The sequence below is a fragment of the Jaculus jaculus genome, chromosome 1 (genome assembly GCF_020740685.1).
Source record: "Jaculus jaculus isolate mJacJac1 chromosome 1, mJacJac1.mat.Y.cur, whole genome shotgun sequence".
NCBI classification, from domain to species: domain Eukaryota; kingdom Metazoa; phylum Chordata; class Mammalia; order Rodentia; family Dipodidae; genus Jaculus; species Jaculus jaculus.
In genome coordinates this window covers 211,116,655-211,137,213 of record NC_059102.1, presented here as the reverse complement: position 1 = coordinate 211,137,213, position 20,559 = coordinate 211,116,655, and the positions used below count along the sequence as shown (strand labels likewise).

The following is a 20,559-nucleotide window of genomic DNA, read 5'->3' as shown; positions in this document are numbered from 1 at the left end:
ATTTCATTGCTTCTTTGAAGTTGTATTTTTATTTATTTATTTTGGTTTTTCAAGGTAGGCATCACATCTGGTTATTTGTTGCTAATTAAGTTAAACAATGTGTTGCTTGGACAGATCTTGGTCATTTCCCCCAGTCGCCTATGTAGCGCCTTCTGGCACTAGACACGCTGATTGTCTGGGGACTGACTCTCTCCTGGCTTCCAGCCATGTCATTCTATTTTACGCATCAGCTGCGTATGGAGTCTTCAGCAATAGGGTCTTACCACTGGCCTTTGGTGGGTCATCAAGTACTCTGACAGAAGTCTGTCATTGTTTTGGGAAACCTTGTAGGTTTCTCTGATCAAAAGCTCATTGTGGATGGTAGGCCCAAGCTGGAAGTGGGGGTTACAGGTCAGTGTCCACTAAGAAATTGAGGAAAAAGATAACTAATATACAAGAGTTAGAGAGGAGAGAGATAGAGGGGAGTGGGGGAGAGGGAGGGAGGGAAGATGTAGGAGATTTAGGTCAGTTTTGATCCTACCCTCTCCAGTGTCTTGTGGTTCAGGTGTTTCCTGTAAGGGTCTAGTGAAGGTTCAGCCATTTGGTCTGTCTTTTAGGAAGTAGAATTTTATGGTACCATTGCCGTTTGGGTCCGGATTACTGTTTTCCACCCTTTGGTTCCCTCCCCTCCCTCCCATCCATCTTATTGTCTAGTCCATGAGGTGCTTGCTGGGTATGTCAAGGTAGGGCGTCATTCTTGACAAAGTTGACTTGGAATTCATTATTGTCAACGTGGCCTTGATCTCACAGTGATCCTCCTACCTCTGCCTCCCAAGTCCTAGGATTAAAGGTGTGTGCCACCATACTTGGCTTTCTTTGACATTTTAAAAAGAATATAGTACTACAACTCCTGAATTTACTTAGATACTTAAAAGCTGTAGGCTGCTATCAAAATTCTCACAAATGAACATGAATATATATTAGGCAATGGTTGCAAATATATGCTAATTTTGATTTGTGATTCTTACTGCATTTTTAAAGCCCACATACAGTGTAATGAGTTTAATTTTGAAATTTTCATACATAACATAATTATGGTTTGTTTTTATTCATCCCTTTCTCAACTGAAATCCTCTGTTCTCAGCCCCTTTTGTAAGAAAACAATTTGCCTTTTCCACTTTAAAAGATATTTTTACTTGTTTATTTGGGAAAAGAGCGATGGGAGGAGGGAATGAAAGAAAGAAAGAGAAAATGAATGTGCCACTGAAAATGAACTCCTGATGCATGTACCTCTTTGTATATTTCACTATATGTGGAGGATGGTGAATTGAATTTGAGCCAGCAAACTTTGCAAGTAAGCACCTTTAATAAATGAACCATCTCTCCAGCCCCCTTTCTACTCTTTTACATTGATTTAAAATGACAATACCTGTAGGAATCACCTGCAACTTATAATGAAAACCAGAGAGGACTGGAAATATTAACCTTGTAAGCAGAATTCATGGTTTATTTATGAGTCCAGAATAATTTGCCAGACCTTGACTATGCATCTACTTTAGACTCAGCATATGAAACAATAAAATACTTTCATATTTCAAATATACAAAATAGTCCACAATACAATGGGAAGGATTGTATTCAAAACAAGGAAAAGATTGGGTCAAGACAAGACTAAAATTCACTCTGTCATGAAGCACTATGTCTGGAAATTGGAGATCTTGATGACATCATCTGAACCCCAACTAATTTCATCTCTCCCACTCTGTTGCCTACAGTGCATGTGGCCTCTCAGGGACTACAACTTTCCTTAGCAGAAATCCCATGCTTCTAGCATCTCCAGTATCAAAGGATTTCCATTGCAACTTTGGATTCAAGTTTATAGCTTCACTAAAGAGCCTCTGAGGCTCTCCTTATAGGGAGGCTGGCCTGCATGTATTGCCTGGTTTTCGTGTGGCATCCTGTATACCTGAAAAATCCATACAATATGGACCACACCAAGTTCTATTGCTAGCTCAAGATGCAACCTGCCCACTTTGGACTATAAGTATATATAAGCTCTGGGGGCAAGTGCAATAGAATCTGGGGAAAGACTTCCTTAGGTGTTCAATTTCCTACAAGGTCCCCTGATTATTCCCCTTTCAAATGAATTTTCACTGTTGCGCTTGGGCTCTCAGTGAGTGAGACCTTGTCCTGAAGGCACCTCTTCTAGTGTCCCAGGACATGGTCTTAGATTTATCCTTATATACACTAATCTCTATAACAGTTATAGCACCTTTATACACATCTGCTCAACTGCAAGATTCATCTCTTAGCTTAACATTTCTGTCTTTAACTTTCATTCAGTTTGTTTTTTTCCTTGACAGGCTGTATATTTTTCATGTCTTCCTGTTAAACTTTCTGCTCTCTCTCCCTCTCATACACTATATATCAGATAATGCCATGAATAATAACCATGCCACAATATTAATGCTGTGCTATCTTGAAATTATCTCTGAAAAATAGTCTATTAATTTTAATTCAGTTTCTTTCAAGTTTTTATGACATGATAGAATATAATCAGCTTCTGCTTTAGAATCTACTATAAACCTGTATCTCCATCTCCTATAGAGTTCTTATGGCCCTCTGAAACCACCTCAGGACTCTGACCTTTAATATCTGCCTTTCTCATGACATAAGTTCCAGGAATATAACAAAATGTTTATTTTCCTTTTATGCTCTCAGTTAAAGGAAAGCCAATAGTTGGATGGTTATTCCAAGCCCAGATTTTATTTGGAACTGGAAAAAGTGATATGATGTCTACAAAATATGTGAATTTTCCTAACTTCCATAAATTCTTATACCAAGATATAACACAAAATGTGACCCTATATTTATAACACACTTGGAGTTGCTGACTCGCCAGTAAAGAGAAATCATACCAAGGAATCAATTCTTCTTCAAAGTCTATACAGGGTTTACACAGTCACAGGTAGTGTCCTTACCTCCATATAAGGCCAGGGAGAAATTATACTATTATTAATATTTTCCAAAGTCTAGAAGCATATCAAATAATTTATCTCTAAAATATAAAAATGATTCTAAGCAAAATGTAATTTTCCATTAAAAATCATTTGTCTGGCTTCCTTATTCTTTAGTTACTGCTTGAAGATGAATATATTCTTAAATTGTCATAAAAGATCAACCTTCAGATGTTAAAATCATAGCAAAAATTTTGCAATTAACAAATTACAGGACATATCAAAAGTGCTGAGATTACTTACTACAGGGACTGATGTATAGATTAATATTAAATGCTTCATGGTTCAAGTCTGAATTTCACTTTATTTTTTAATTGTAGATGTTATAAAATGGAAATTAGAAAAAATATCTGCATGGAGAAATGGGGCAGTAGTTAAGGCACTAGCATGCAAAGCCTCAGGACCCAGGTTTGATTTCCCAGTATCCACATAAACCTAGATTCACAATGTAGCATATGCCTCTGGAGTTCATTTGTAGTGACTAGACATCCAAGCCTGTCCATTATCTTCTTCTTCTTCTTTCTCTCTCTCCAACTCTCTCACTGTCTGAAATAAATATATATATTTAAATACAGAATGACAGAATGACGTAGAGAGATAGAGACAGAGAATAGGTGTGGCAGGGCCTCTAGACACTGCAAACAAACTCCAGATGCATGCATCTCCTTGTGCATCTGGCTTACATGGGTACTGAGGAATTGAGCCCCAAACCAGTGTCCTTAGGCTTCACAGGCAAGTGCTTAACCACTAAGCCATCTCTCCAGCCTGCTTAATATAATTGTTTTTTTTTTTTATTAATTAGTTTTGTTCTCAGTGAATACAGTCATTTTTGGTACCATTGTTAGGTTCATCCATGTCCTATCCTCTCCCGCTGGCCCCTCCTTGTTGAGGTGTATGGGTCATGCATAATCTGGAGTTAACCCACAGTTATGGGTAGGATAAATGTCTCTGCATATCATGACCTAATATGTGGCTCTGACATTTTCACCCCCTCTTCCACAAAATTTCCCTGAGCCATGTTGGGTTCATTTTTGGTCTGCTTCAGTGCTGAGGTGTTGGGGGGGGTCTGGGTCTCTAGATATCTGATTTGGTAGGAGTTGATTTTTCTCTGTGTTGATCACATGGGTGTAAGGAAACTTTTAATATGTGGAAAATACACCCATCTAGTAGTATTAGAAGTAATTAGATGATTGGCTGTCCTCTGGATTCCAACCAGGTCTCTCCATGGTCCATGGCAACAGCATATGGTGTCTTCAACAGTAAAGTCTTACCATTAACCTCTGGTGGGCTATCCATCCAGTCTTGGAAGGTGCTACATGAGCTACTGGGTAAAAGTGGCCAACATCTGTCCAAGCAACTCAAAGTCCAAGTTACTCAGAAGCAACCAACCTGATGTGATGCTCACACAAGTGCAATAGTGGCACACAGTCATGGTGGGTAACCGTGTGCTCTTGGATTCACTAACAGATCTACTTAGCGGAAAGGAAACCATATCTGGAACTGGGAAACAAGTCAGAATATTATCCAGATAATGATTCTGCTTTTCATTGTCAAACTCCCACTGATCTTGGGCTGTAGGAGAGTCTTTAAATTCCCTTTAATTTCTCTCTAAATTACTAATGGTTATCCATTTAGCCAGTGTTGACTTCATTCTCCATTGGAGAATCTGCTTCTTTTCAGATGGGAGCTGGACCTGGGGAGATAAATGACCCAGTGCACTCCACCCTGGCTCCAGCTGAAACCACAGGGGATTTGGGGAAATGAGCAAGAGTGTTGCTTTCTTAGTGAATCTGATATCAATACAAGGATCATGGAGATCAACACTGAGGACACTCAATACCCACCAAACCAGAGATCCAGAGGCTCCTGTGTGCTCATTACTGAAGTAGACTTAAAATGCTCCCAGCATGGCTCAGGAAATTTTGCAGAAGAGGGGTCAGAAACATTGTTAGAGTCAAGTTGGGACATCTTGCACAGAGACATTGCTTCTCCCCTCCCCATAATCCATGACCCACAATCCTGATTGGGTTGAACTGCATCCCCGGTGAGGACGGCCTCTTCATAGAAAGGGCAGGGAGGAGGGAAAGGATGATACCAACATATTTTGTTTACATACTAAATATGTCCATATATAATAAAAAATTAAATATTTATAAAAAATATCAAAACAAATGAATGAGACTAGGGTTGGAGAGATGGCTCAACAGTTAAGAGTACTTGCTTGCAAGGTTTGATAGCAAATGTTCTATTTCCCAGTACTCTCATGAAGCCAGATGCACAGAGGGATGCCTGCGTATGGAGTTTTGTTGCAGTGCCAGGAGGCCTTTCTACACCCATTTCTTTCACTTTCTCTCTTGGCTTGCACATCATAAATAAATAAATTAAAAATAATTAGATGACTTAGAATGGGGGGAGAATTAAATTGTGCCAGGAGATTACTCTGTGCAACAGGATACAGTAACATGTAAATTTAGTATTTTAGTAAGAGAACAGAAGGAAGGGAAAATCATGTGAAATATATATTTTATTGATGTTTTATTAAAAGGCTGTACTGTTCTGTTCTCTCTCCACACTTCCATTCTACTGAGGATCCTTCCTGCTGGAGTTATTGGTATCCAAAATGGGGTCCTAAAAGCTTCAGTCAGTCTCTAATCAGGCTAATCTCACCCACATTGAGTCTCTTTTAATCATTCCTCCCCTTCTTCTACAATGTTCCCTGGGCCTAGGTGAGTGTGCTAGAGATTTTATTTAATGTTTAGTTAAACATATTTTAATGGTACATGAATATTTTGGAGGGCTAGTGAATTTCCTCCAAAAGTCATAAAAACAAGTTAAGACATGCAAACCAAAAGCATCTGTTACAATAGAAGTGAAGAATTTCTGCTCTGAAGACTAAGTATGCACTGTGTGTCACTATACCCTTCAATAATTTGGCCAAGCACCACAGAGGCTATACAGATAGCAGATTAATGAAGGATGGAAGAAGTCAGACAAGTGAGGAACATCACTGAAAGACAGCATGGTGGTAAGTTTACTGTGCTTGTTCCTCCATTGCTGTCTATAGAGAGATGCCTTTCAAACTTCTGTTAAGGACTTTCAGTTATCTTCTGAATTTTTTTTATTATTTTGTTTTTATTATTTTATGTTATTGTTGTTATTATTATTAACAACATATTTTACATGGATACATCATGTGTTGGTACTCTTTTTTACCTTATCCCTGCCCCATTCCACTGGGGATGCTCCTCAGTGGCAGGTATTCCCCATGGAGTGTGGTTTATGCATTGTTGGAGTAGCAGTCAGTTAATTTTGGGGGAAGGGAATGCCTCTAAAATTGTGGGTTCAGAGTGAAAGCCTCTCAACTTGAGGCTCTCACAACCTTTTTGCTCCCTCTTCTGCAAAATTTCCAGAACCAACGTGGGTGAGTTTTAAGCATTATTCATTTAGAGAGAATTTGATGTATGTGACCACTCTTTTAGCCAAAGACTTGTGAGAGCTTGGCACTGGAGAACATAATCTTTGTCTACATAGGATTCTGACCTGGTTCCAAATTCCAGATATGGGTTCCTTTACACTGAGAGAATCTCTTAGCCAATCAGAAAGTTATTGGTTACCCATTCAAGTTGTATGTCATTATTGCACTGGTGTATACATCAGGATGTTTGCTTTTCAGTAGCTTAGACCTCTGGTTGCTCATAACTTATTTTGGCCACTTTCCCCCAGTAGCTCATGTAGCACTTTCCAGCACTAGACAGGCTAACTGTCTGGGCACTGGCTTTCTTCTGAATTCCAGCTAGGTCTCTCTTTGCTCTATGTCAGCAGCTTATTGTGTCTTCAGCAATAGGATCTTAATCTGCATGAATTTTTTTGGTTAAATAAATTGAATGGGCTGGAGAGATAGGTCAGCAGTTTGGATGCTTGCTGCAATGCCTTGATGATCTAGGTTCAATTCCTCAGTGCCCACATACAGCTGGACTCACAAAGTGGTATATGTATCTGGAGTTCATTTGCAGTGGCTAGGGGCCCTGGCATACCTATTCTTACAAATAGATAAATAAAAGGAAAGCAAAGTAAATTCAGTAAATTGCTTTCTTCTGCAAATAATTACCACAACTTTTGTAAAACTGCAAATGAATCAGGCAATGTATGGAGACATTTTATTTAGAAAGAAAACATTGACCATCAAGGAGAAACTATCTTCAACATTTGTCCTCAAAGGAACAGTTTTATTTTTTAATTAACAGTCAGGAAAGCTATGTTTAATGAGTGTACATTTTCAAATTTAATAAATTATATTTATTAAAAAATTATTTTTAATACTACCATGTAAACCCATTATATGTTTGGAACTATAGTGGTATATGTGCTAGGGCATGCAGACACTACAATACTTTAAATAAATTTTTATAGCCATGTATTTCTAAACCTTGTAACTAGGGAGGTAATTTCAAAATTAACAATGAATTAAAACCCTTACAAATAGAACATAGCTTCTATTGCATAAGAGATGTTTTTAAATGAACACTTAATCATCAAAACCTTATCATCAGTGAAAAACAAATATTACAGTGTTTTCACCAAATATTTATGTGGCAATATGATCAGGAGGAAAGAAGTCTAATCTCTGAAGTCAATACCTTGATAGATGGAAGAAAAAGCCACGTGTTCTACAATATATAAACATAACAGTAAGTATAATTCTTTCAAATTTATGCTTTTTCTCAAAAAAATTATTAAAGAGAATAAGAGGACCCATTCAGAATGTGGTGTAAGAATAACTTTCTGTTTCATAAATAGGTCAGAAAATAAATTTATAATAAATCATATTTAAATACTTTTTTTTTGGTTTAAAAACAGCCACTAACCTCATAGGAAATAATTATGCAGATAGATTCACTTGTATCAGAAACATGCATTTTAAATACTATTTCTCAGTGACTTCTACATATCAGACACCAAGAATATAAAATGTAGCATCTGCTTCTGACTATGTTTATTCACTTTAGGGAAATAGGGAACATAGACAATTATCTAAAAATTCAAGCCAGACCACATTTGTGATTTACTTATTCACCCATTCTTATATTCAATAACAAAGTATATATAAAATTGCTTCATTTTTCTGAGATAGAAATGGACAATTTTATGGATTAAAATTCTGAAGCAAATCAGATTATATTTTATCCTAGCCCTTTATTTCCACAGGTTGCATTTTGGCTCACCTTTTAAAAATTAAACATGGTAGAAACTTTTAGATAATCTATAATGGTTTATAGCAGTCAAAGATTATATTATATCATAAAATATTGGGGAAAAGATGCAGGTAAAATGGGAAAGAAATAGAGGAGGGAGTCTTATTCCTTCAAAATGCATGGAAATTTGTATGGGAAGTCCTGGGTCAGTGATAAGCTATAAAGATGTGAGAAATATCCTTTTTCTCCCAAGAACTGGCTTCCATGAAAAGGGAAAAAAATCATATTTCACACAATTGAACCTGGAATCAAAGAATGCAGCTGAGTATGCTTCAAGGCAGGATTAATAATCTTTCAGATCATGTTTCAGCTCAACATTAAAGATTAGGCATGAAAACTGTAAGTTATACATGCTTATCTTTTTGTTTTAGTTTGAGTTTTGGTTAAGATGACTTATTCCTCAACTTACCTTCGTTAATCTCACTTTGGTCCTATTCAAAAACATCAAAAATATTTTAACTCTACCAATTATTAATATTACTTGGAAAATCATTTTTTTATTTTTTAATATTTTTATTTATTTATTTGAGAGCGACAGACACAGAGAGAAAGACAGATAGAGGGAGAGAGAGAGAATGGGCGTGCCAGGGCCTCCAGCCTCTGCAAACGATCTCCAGACACGTGCGTCCCCTTGTGCATCTGGCTAACGTGGGACCTGGGGAACCAAGCCTCGAACCAGGGTCCTTAGGCTTCACAGGCAAGCACTTAACCGCTAAGCCATCTCTCCAGCCCATTTTTTTTAATTTTTAATTTTTTTTATTTATTTATTTGAGAGCAACAGACACAGAGAGAAAGACAGATAGAGGGAGAGAGAGAGAATCATTTTTTATCAAACATTTTCATAAGAGATGAGATGTGCTTTGAGTTGCCATTGGCCCTTCTAAGATAAGTCTCAGTAAATTCCTAAGGCACTGAGTGCCACTTGAAAATAATTAGCCACCTACATACTCCTTAGTACACTTCTTTTAACAAATATCAAAACGAGAAGGCCAATCCATCTTATCCTGCACATAATAAAGGCATTTGTCTGATGATGGCATATTTTTTTTTCATTCACCACGTACTTTATTTTATAGTGGTACTTATGCAGCTTCCACTAAATAAAATAATGCAAGATGTTTATTACTTCAGCATCTGCTCAAATAATGCTGTAACCACATTACTTTGGAAAAATAAAAAAAGAGTCATTTAATCATTTTATCTTGCACTTGGAGAGCTGTAGCCATTTCCTTCTTGGTATATTGTTTATTTTCAGCCCTGCAAGTCCTTTGAAAGAGAAATGTGGATTTTACAAAGTAATGATAACATGAACTAGATATTAGCAAAAGAAAAAATATTTATAAACAAACATTAAGCTATGTTGATTAATATTATTATTCTTGATAGACCTGAATTATCATTGGCATCCCCTGTCATGAGAATAGAAGTAAAGAAGTCTATGTTTTTATATGTTCTGAACATTTTTGATTCAGGTTTGCTAAATCTCAAGTGCTTTCCCAACATTTTTATATTAGAGAAGCACTTAGTGACAAGACCATATGTGAAGACCCTCATCCAGGTTGTTCTACTCTCATAATAAATTTTGTTAATGCTTCTCTTAAATAGTGTCCTCATACCTATTTATTTCTATATAGGAGAATAAATTATTTAACAAAATTAATTGCAGTTACCAACAGGAGGAAAGATATTTGAATTGTCTAGTCACATGATAATTTATAAGCAAAATGTGACAATAAAAGTCTCAGGAGAATGTATTTTGGAATTCACAGGTTTGGATGATATTGAGTGAACATGTGTGTTTGGAAACAAGTTTTATGGATCCTGGAGGAATGCAGCTCTATCAATATACTCTGATTTTTTCTTGTTCCAGTTGAACACATGCTAGTAAGTGTTCTACAACTGAGCTATATTCACAGCTCTTTTTATTTTTACTTTTGAGACAGAAAGTCAGTCATTTATTCAAGTGTGTGTGGATTACTTAGCATTTTGGATGTGTTGATTTTATTCCACATTGAAGTGATGATCTGTGACATGGCACTTCTCTCAATTAATTCTCCTTAGTTCCCATATTTTGGATGGTAATCATTAAAACAAATATTTCTAAGACCCCACATAACAAATCTCCAGATATTAGAAAAGCTAACTTTCTGTAGCTTAACAAAATGTACCAAGGGACAAGAAGCAGTTTGTCATATTTCTAAGTGAAATGTTCTATTAGATAAAGCATATCTTACTCCATTATGAGGCTTCTTCCTAATACTGAATTTTACATGAGTATTCACTGAGATAAAGTACATTGTCCTAACAAGCCTAACCAGGAATGCATGATTTATCTATTGAGATAACTGGTTTTGAATATTAGTGACTACTTTTCATAAACATTCATTGAAGTTACTTTGTGCTTTTGTGCACCCCCCTTATCCTGAAAAGGTTTTATTTTTTACATATCTGCCTTTACTTTTTTTTTTTTTAATTTTTTTTTTTTTTTTTTTTGAGAGCGACAGACACAGAAAGACAGATAGAGGGAGAGAGAGAGAATGGGCTCGCCAGGGCTTCCAGCCTCTGCAAACGAACTCCAGATGCGCGCGCCCCCTTGTGCATCTGGCTAACGTGGGACCTGGGGAACCGAGCCTCGAATTGGGGTCCTTAGGCTTCACAGCCAAGCGCTTAACCGCTAAGCCATCTCTCCAGCCCAGCCTTTACTTTTTGATCATTGGTTATGAATGAAGATGCATTCATCTGTAAGTAGAGGAATATTAAATTTTTCATCACTTTTTACATTAAAACACTCAATAATATTATTTTGATGAGATAAGTAAAGAACACATTTTTTTAAATAAAATATTGCCATCTTCTTAACATGAGGATTGAATAATTAATGTACCAGTTCCTAATCAATTTGGGCAGCTTTGAAATTTTAGAATGCATTGTATCTAAATAGTGAATATAGTTTACAGTTATAGGTTTTATTGTGCTCAAGTATGTCTCATTTCTGAGAAGCTTCACACTGTCTTATACAAGGTGTTTTTTCAATGTCTTATACCATTTAGTATCACATTTCTCTCATTTCTTTAGGTGCCCAAATTTTTTTCTAGTTATTGGTAACTATTTATTTAGATTGGTTTTACAAACATTTAACAGCATTTTTTATTACCTTAGAACAATGTAATTTTATTTATATTTTATTGATGTGTTAATTTGACACAAATAGATGGTTTTAAACAGTAATTATAACTCACTTCCAGTACAATGCTGCAACCACATAAAAAATCTTATTTGTAAATAATTTCAATCTTAAACATTTTTAAATCAAAACTCACACAAAGGTTATTTGTATGCCTTTCACTGAAAATTGAATATTGTTACTGTTTCCTCTCACTTGTATCACATATTATATACTAATGTTGACCTCTCAATTTTTGTCACATAATTATCAGACGTTAACACATATGCCTTTTTGCCCCTAACTCTTCATCTTGTATTAAGAAAAGAACCATCAACATATGTAATAAAATACGGTTATTATATTAATGAATTAAGACATCTAGGATAATTTGTACCTAACTTACTATCCAATTGACTTAATAATGTCTGTCATAGTATTGTTACCTATATATTTTGTCTAATTAGTGACAAAGATACATATTTGTTTTCAGTTCTTCTTAAGTTCCTTTAACCTGACATCTCCACAATGTACCTTATCTGTTGTCATATCATTGTTTGAAAAATACTCATCTTAAAAAACAAATATTCCTCTTAGATTTGCTCATTGTTTTTCATTAGCATGATTCTATAGAAACTCTTTATTTTCGTTCCAAATATTGAACAACTGTTATTATGTCCTTCACAATACATTACATCTGGAATCCCATTGTCTCCATCTGTCCTTCATTGTAGATGTTAACTGTGTTGCCCAGAGAACGTGGTGCAGATTTCACCAGCTATAATTAGTATTTGCTTTTTCCTTGAGGCTACCTAGTAGGGATGGCAGGAAAATACTTTAAGGCAGTATGAGCATCCTTCTCAAAACATCTCCCTAAATTTAACAACCTCTGGTGATACTAAATTTTACCTAATCATTAGTTTTAGCATATAAGTATAAAATTGATTTGACAACAAAAAAGTGACCTAAAGTAACTTTTTAGAAACTTTTTTTGAGGCAACCTCAACAGACTAGCTTCTTTTACATGAGAGAGAACATGGGCATACTGGGGCTTCCAGCTACTGTAATAGAACTCCATATGCATTTGTCTCCTTGTGTTCATGTGCCTTGTGTTCATTGCATGTTTGTGTTATTGTGTGTATGGCTTACATGGGACCTGGAGAATCACACATGAGTCCTTAGACTTTTCAGGCAAGTGCCATCTTTCCAGCCCCAGAAACATTTTTTTATTGGCAATTTCCATGAATATAAACAATATACCATGATCATAATGTCCTCTGTCCAACCTCCCTTTTCTCTCTGCCAAATCCCCCCATCCACTGAATACTTTCTTCTTTCCAACTTGTCTCCCTTCTACTTTAATGTCATCATTTTTTTTCTCCTATTATTCAAGTCTTGAGTAGGCAGCACCAGCCACTGTGAAATCATAAAGATCAAAGACATCTTGTGTCTGGAAGACTATCATAGGCACTCCTTCTCTTTCTTTAATTTTTACATTCTTTCTTCCACCTCTTCCACAGTAGAACCTGAGCCTTGGAGGTTTGATATAGATGTCTCTCTTAGTGCTGAACATTCCACTGCCACTTCTTCTTAACACTTTGATGAGTTTTGCATCACTCTAGTGGTAAGCATCATCTGAAAAAGAGAAGCTTCTTTAGCCAAAAGTGAGAGCAGCATTAATATATGAACATAAACTTAAATATTTAGAGGGCAGTTTGGTAAGAATAATATGTCCATTTAGTCAGAAGACAGTAGCTGTAGCTTCCCTCCTGGGGCTTATTACCTCTATTGCTTTTGATTTGGTTTTCAGTACTAGGAATGAAGTGACCTCCATGGGAGCAGGCCTCAAATCCAATCAAGAACAATTGGTTTCCCCAATAGCAGACATACCACCATTGCACTAGTTGACACATTTAGCCTGGCTGGCCAGTTGTAAAGCTTAGAGGGTCCACATCTGGTTAAAACCATTGATGATTTTTCTCCCTAAAAGACTGCATAGGTCTTTCTGGCATCCTGGAAGCTAGTCCCAACAGGAAAGTGGCTTACAGATCAATTCCAGTTTGATTTCTCGGTGACCTGCAGCTCAAACAAATGAATCCTTCAGCAATATGGGCTTCTAGTTCTAGTTCTGGTGGGTAAGCAAAAGTACATGAGAACCTCTGAAGAGGATAGAATTGCTGTATAGTGTTATTATAGTGATGTTCCCATAATTCTTTGCATTTGTAAAATCTCATATGAGGAACTGTTCTCTGATTATCTATAAGGCCTGCCCAGTGAGACGGAATTCATTGCTGGTACTGAGAACCCAGTCAGAAGTTTATGAATAGAAAAGTCAGACTATAAATGCTCCCACTGTTCTTTCACTAGGATTAATGAGTATACCCTTCAAAAAGTACTGTAAATAACTAGGCTTATCCCTTTTCATCCATGCTACTATTACTGTTGGTTGGAGAATCTCCTTTTTAAAGATGGAGGTGAATGTTGGGGAGACACAAGTGCCATCAATATAACAAGGAAAGATGACTGCCTAGCATCTCCTAGAACTCTGGAGACTTTGAGGAAGTGAGAGACTAAATATTGTGTTGTTCTCACTACTAGTCTGAGACCCACCACCAAGGAAATGGCAGTAGACACCAAGGATACTCAAAACTTATCAAAGCAGAAAAACAGAGGCTTCTGAGTATAAAACACTAAAAGAGACTTAAAACACACACACACCAAGGCTCAGGAAACATTGTGGAAAGGGGACAGAAAGATTGTAAGAAACAAGAAACAAGGAATGGCAGGCAATAGGAGAGAGAAAATATAGGAGCAAAACCATATAGAAATGTGACTAATATGCAATATGTTCTTACAGTAAATTTCAAAATCATGATAATTCCTAATTCTATAACCAAAACTGCATTTTACTGTATGAAAATGTTAATTTAAATACAGGATGGATCTATGGATGACCTGGTTCAGACATTACTTCTCTTTTGCTTGTAGTCCTCAGAAATAACTATGGAATGTTCTGGGTTGTGGCATATTGAAACAAGGGAGACGTTACTGGGATAACATAGCTACTGCACCAGTTACCTTTCAATACTGAAGGCACTGCAACTCTATGTGTGCAGGTTTCCTGAGCCTTGGGGCCATGACTCATACACCATTATTATACATGATTTTACAAGAAAGATGTTGGGTACAGGTTCAGTTGAGGGACAGGAAATTTTCTCTGGGGAGGGAAGTACATTAGTGGGAGCAGAATGCTGCAGAGGAGCACAGCAGTTTCTGAAACTGGGATTTCAGTTCTAAATAGCAAAGGAAGGCATTGTCTTTTATACAATTCTGGATGGGGAAGAGGATGTGTCTGGTCAGAGGCAATCTGAGAAAAGTCATAGAAGAAGTGGATGAGAGAGTGGCTGATATAGAAGGCCTCTGATCCTTTATGGTATGTGAGGGGAAAGGCCTAATCTGATATGCTGTCCTGTTGCCCTTTAGTGGTGCCTCTGTTCTTGGAAGGGCAGAGTGGAAGGATCAAATGAGCACTATATAACACATTAAAGTTGTGACTCCAGGTTTTGTGTTTGGCTCTGGGAAGCATCTGGCCTCTTAAAGTGACTACACCTGTATTCTAATAGCTCACAATGAATCCTGGACCTCCATTTTCTTCTGTTGTCTCTCTGTGACAAACTCTTTTCATGTGACTTAATATGTACATGGGCATATGTTGCACTAGATTGAAAGAAGTGAGTTACCAGGGCACAGTGACCCTGCTTCACAGAAACTATATCAAGAAGGTCACAGAATCTGGGCTGAGCAGCACTTAGCTTTAACTGAACTAAAGTAAATTCTAATTCAAGATAGGAAGTATTAGTCAGGATTCTCTAGAACAACAGAACTGCTGGAATAAATTATATTATAATGGGAATTTATTTGATTAGTTTATGGTAGTCCAAAAGCAGTTGCAGGCCTGAGAATCAAGGAACCAGGAGCTTCTTGGTCCATGTGGCCAGATGCCTCAGCAGTCCCAATCCAGCACTGAAGGCCTGGAGGCTTCCTGAGGAGCTGCTGGGTTTCAATCTACATGGGTCTTCAGTTGACACTGGTCTTCAGTCCATGCTGATCTTCACTCCACACTGGAAGGCAGTAAGCAGTTTTGTCAGCCAAGTGGAAGGAAGGAAGGGGCTCTTCTCATCCAGAGCTTCCTTATACAAAGTCCACCTTTGAGAGAGGCAGCCCTTTCTGAGTGAAGGGCTCACTCTGAGGGAAGGACTTCCTCCGTCAGTTAATATTTCCTAAAAACTACCCACCTAAAAGGGATTTCCATGGATTACTGAACAAATAAAGTTGGGACCTTAACTATCACAAGTCCACCCATTGTCAACTTGATACCAAACCATATCTCCTTATATCATACTTAATTTCCAAATGAAATCAGTAACAAACTCATAATTCTGCCTAACATTGTATAACTATCCCACATATAACCAGAAATGCAAAATCTTCCCCCAACACAAAGCAAGATTCCTTAATGAATGCTTAGTCTCTAATATAATAGGTCTAACATAAATTTGACAGTTAGCTAGTGATATAATCTTAATATTGGTGTAGATATGTACAAACACTCTATATGAATGTAGGACACAAACACTGCAATTTCTAGTTTCTGTAACTGGTCACATAGCCTTTGCTGGTATTTGTAACTACTTTCTTTAACTACCCATTTTGTATTCCCTCCACCTTCAGCAAGAACCTCAGCAGGTCTTGGACCTTTACCTGGAGGAGTGACCCATGCCTTCCTTCCTGAAGGATCGGGGCCATTTATCATACTACCTCCATTGGGTTTTTGCAGTTGTCCATTGACTTTGCTATTAGGGTATGGTAACATTAAGAGACACTCTAAAGGATCTCTTGCAATTCAGACATACTTTTTCTTACCTCCATTGTGGAGCAGACGTCCAATTTCCCCCTCATAGTCTGGATTCAGTCACCACTGGTATCATTGTAACTGCTTTCTCAGCCTGTTCACTCAAGAGCATCAGGATCCCAAAAGGGCTTAGGGGAAGTCTTAGTTTCCAGTTCAATGGAATGTTCTTTGTGCCTCCTGGAAAAAGCACTTCCTCCTCTGACACCAAGACCTGTTGGCCAGCAGAGCATAAGGTTGTGGGAACAACAAGCAAAAACTTGGAAATGGGTTACTTGAGGTGATGTTAAGTGGGACCATTCCCATTATCACCCCTTGATTCCTAGACCTGTGAATCTGGGCTATAGTAGAAACAGTACCATATACAGGATGCTGATTCAGAGCATATACAACCTGCTGGAGGACACTCCCCAAAACCCTCCAAGCTATTGCCACATAGTTGGTGCAGTTTCTTTGAAAGGACAGTTTATCATTCTATCAAGCCAGTTGCTTCAGAGTGGTGGGCCACATGGTAAGACCAGTTAAATCCATGATCATACTTCCTTGGCTGTGAGAGGAGTTTCTTGGTCAGAAGCAATGCTGTGTGTAATACCTTGATGATGGATAAGGCATTCTGTAAACCACAGATGGTAGTTTGGGCAGAAGCACTACATGCAGCAAAGACAAATGCATACCCAGAATAAGTGTCTCTTCCAGTAATGACAAAGAATTGCCCTTTACATGATGGAAGTCGGCCAGTGTAGTCAACCTGCCACTAAGTTGCTGGCTGGACAACCCATGGAATACTACCATGTTGGTGGCTCAGAGTTGGACTCTGCTGCTGGCAAATTTGGCACTCAGCTGTAGCCATAGCCAGGTCAGCCTTACTTAGTGGAAGTCCATGTTGTTGGGCCTATGCATAGCCTGCATATCTGGCACCATGGCAACTTTGTTCATTGGACCACTAGACATGACAGTGATGGCTGAGGGAAGAAGTTGACAACTATCCATAGAACTGGTCAACTTATCTACTTGAATATTAAAGTCATCCTCTGCTGAACTCACCTTTTGAGGAGTATTAACATGAGACACAAGTATGTTTATGTCCTTTTCCCATTCAGAGAATTCTATCCACATACACCTTCCCCAAATGTCCTTCTCACCAATTGTGCAATTTTGCTCCTTCCAAGTTCTGGACCATCCAAACCATTGGCCACAGCCCATCAGTGTATAACCACACATATGGCCCTTTTTCTTTCCAAGTAAAATGCAAAACTATGTGCACTGCCCAAGATTCTGCCCATTGTAAAAAATTCCCTTCACCACAGTCCTTCAGAGTTGGTCCAGAAAGAGGCTATAATAAAGAAGTTGTCGAGTTCTGGGAGGTGCCTGCATAACATGCTAAACCATATGTAAACCATACCCTTATCCTCTTCTCCTCAGTCAGCTGAACATAGGGAACACACTATGATGCCATGGGTGCATGACTAGGAGCAGAAGGCATGGTTACAGGAGTAGAAACCATAGACATTTGGGCAACTTCCTCATGTAACTTACTTGTGCCTTCAAGGCCTGCTTGAGCTTCAGCCCAATCACATATATACCACTTCCACTTGATGAGGGACTGATGCTGTGCACATCCAACATTATGGTCTGGTGGGTCAGACAACAACCAGCTCATAATGGGCAGCTCAGGTTGCATTATAATTTGATGGACCGTTGTCAAACATTCAGTTTCCACTAAGGCCCAGTAGCAGGCCAAGAACTGGCTCTAATCATCAGGGAAATTAAAACAACTGTGAGATTCCACTTTACCCCAGTAATGATAGAAAACATCAAAAAATCAAATGAAAATGAATGCTGGCAAGGATGTGGTGAATTAGGAACACTCATCCACTGTTGGTGGGAATGTAAGTTGGTACAACCACTTTGGAATGCAGGAGACTCCTGAAAAAGCTGACTATAGAGATACCAACAGACCCAGTTATTCCCTTACTGGGCATCTACCCTAAAACCTTTAAACCACAGGCCAGAGAGATTTGCTCAACCATGTTTGTAGCAGCTCAGTTCATAATAGCTAAGAGCTGGATTCAACCCAGATGTCCATCACTAGAAGAATGGATAACTAAGATGTAGTCTATCTACACAATGGAAATCTACACATCAGTAAGAAAAAATGACACAATGAAATTTAAGGAAAAATGGTGGAACCTGGAATAGATCATTCTCAGTGAACTTACCCAATCACAAAAAGAAAATTACCACGTAGTCTCCCTCATCTACAGCACCTAAACTGAATCTACCCAAGATGCCTTACATAGCCAGCAAGCATCTTGAGGACTAGACAATAAGATTGGTGGGGAGAGAGGGGAAGGCAAAGAAAGGGGGTGGGAAACCCAAATCTAGACCCAAATGGCAATAGTACCATAAAATTCTAAATAGTAAAAGGCAGATCAAATGGTTGAACCTTCACCAGGCCATTAAAAACACCTGAGCCACAAGACACTGGAGAGGGTATGATGAAGACTGACCTTAATCTTCCACAGCCTCCTTCTCTCCTTCCCCCACCCTCTCTCTCTTTCTCTCTCTAACTCTAACTCTTGTATATTAGTTATCTTTTTCTTCCTTTTCTTAGTGGGCACTGACCTGTAACTCCCAGTACCAGCATGTAGCTATCATCCACAACGAGCTTTTGATCAGAGAGACATAAAAGGTTTCCTAAAAGAAAGACAGATTTCTGTCACAGTAACTGATGACCCACCAAAGATTAGTGGTAAGACTGTACTCCTGAAGACACCATGTGTGGTTGACACTTAAAGTGGAATGGCATGGCTGGAAGCTGGAAGAGAGTCAGTCACCAGACAGTCAGTGTGTCTAGTGCCATAAGGTGCTATGTGGGCTACTGGGGGAAAATGACCAATATCTGTCAGGAATCAGTACCAGGAATGGGATACCTTCTAGTCAATTGTTGGGCAGGGAGTTCTCTGATACCCAAAACCATTACAGGCCATTGCCAAGGCCCTTGGTTTCCCACCAGGAAGACATGGTAAGATCCTGTTGATGAAGACCCACATACTTGGACTGCAAGGTTACTAAGCAATACTGCTGGAGCTGAGCTGTAAATCTCCTCCATGTAAACCAGATGACAGAAATCTGGATAAAGCCGTACTGCATGCAGTTCAATGGGAGAGAGAGAAATCACCAGTGAAGATACTCAACAGTGGACATTGCAAGCCTTATATTTGCCCAGCCAGGACAAATGAGCTAACAGGTGCAATAGTGGCATGTGTGTCATGCTAAATATATATACTGTAGCTCACCAAACTGCCCAATAATCACTTTCTTTTAATGTTCATACCCATATATTAATGCTACTCTCACTTTGGGTTAGAGAAGCTTCTCTTTTTAGGTGGCAGTGACCTTAGGATGACTCAAAAGGAACCGCAGAGGCAGCACTCAAATATTTCTATCACCCCTTGAAAGGCTCAGTGTCCATTGTGGAAGAGGCAGTGGAGAGAATGTAAGAGCCAAAAGAAGGGTAGGTGTTGCAGTCTGGTTCGCATTGCTGTTAGAAATCACCCAATCAAGAGCAGCTTCTGGGAAAAAGAGATTTATTTTGGCTTACAGGCTCAAGGGGAAGCTTCACGATGGCAAGGGAAAACGATGGCATGAGCAGAAGGTGGACATCACCCTCTGGCCAACATAAGATGGACCACAGCAACAGGAGGGTGTGCCAAACACTGGCAAGGGGAAACTGGCTTTAATACCCATAAGCCCGCCCCCAACAATACACTCCCTCCAGGAGGCATTAATTCCCAAATATGCATCAGCTGGGAACCTAGCATTCAGAACACCTAAGTTTATGGGGGACACCTGAATCAAACCACCACAGTAGGACTCCTTATAATGTGCTCCTCCAGATACCAAATGGCCTGGATATACATGACATCACAGTGCCTGATACTACCTACACCAGACTATAAGAATAGGAGTAAAATATCATGACATCCAAATAAAAGAGAAACTGATGGGGGGGGGGTGATGAAGAGTGGAGTTTCAAAGTGGAAAGTGGGGGGAGGGAGGAAATTACCATGGGATATTGTTAACAATTGTGGAAGTTTTCAATAAAAATAAATAAATAAATTTTAAAAAAAGATGTGAGGCAATCTTTGTTCATTTGGTTATTTTAACAAAATGCCACAGGATAAATATCTTATAAAGAACAGAAAATGATTGCTGAAAGTTCTTAATGTTGAATCG

The 20,559-nt window shown here is 38.3% G+C and overlaps 1 pseudogene; it reads right to left on the bottom strand.

The window, feature by feature from the left end:
* LOC101594123 overlaps window positions 1–17,112 on the bottom strand; it is a 53,244-nt pseudogene extending 36,132 nt beyond the window's left edge.
* Window positions 17,113–20,559: the final 3,447 nt, after the last annotated feature.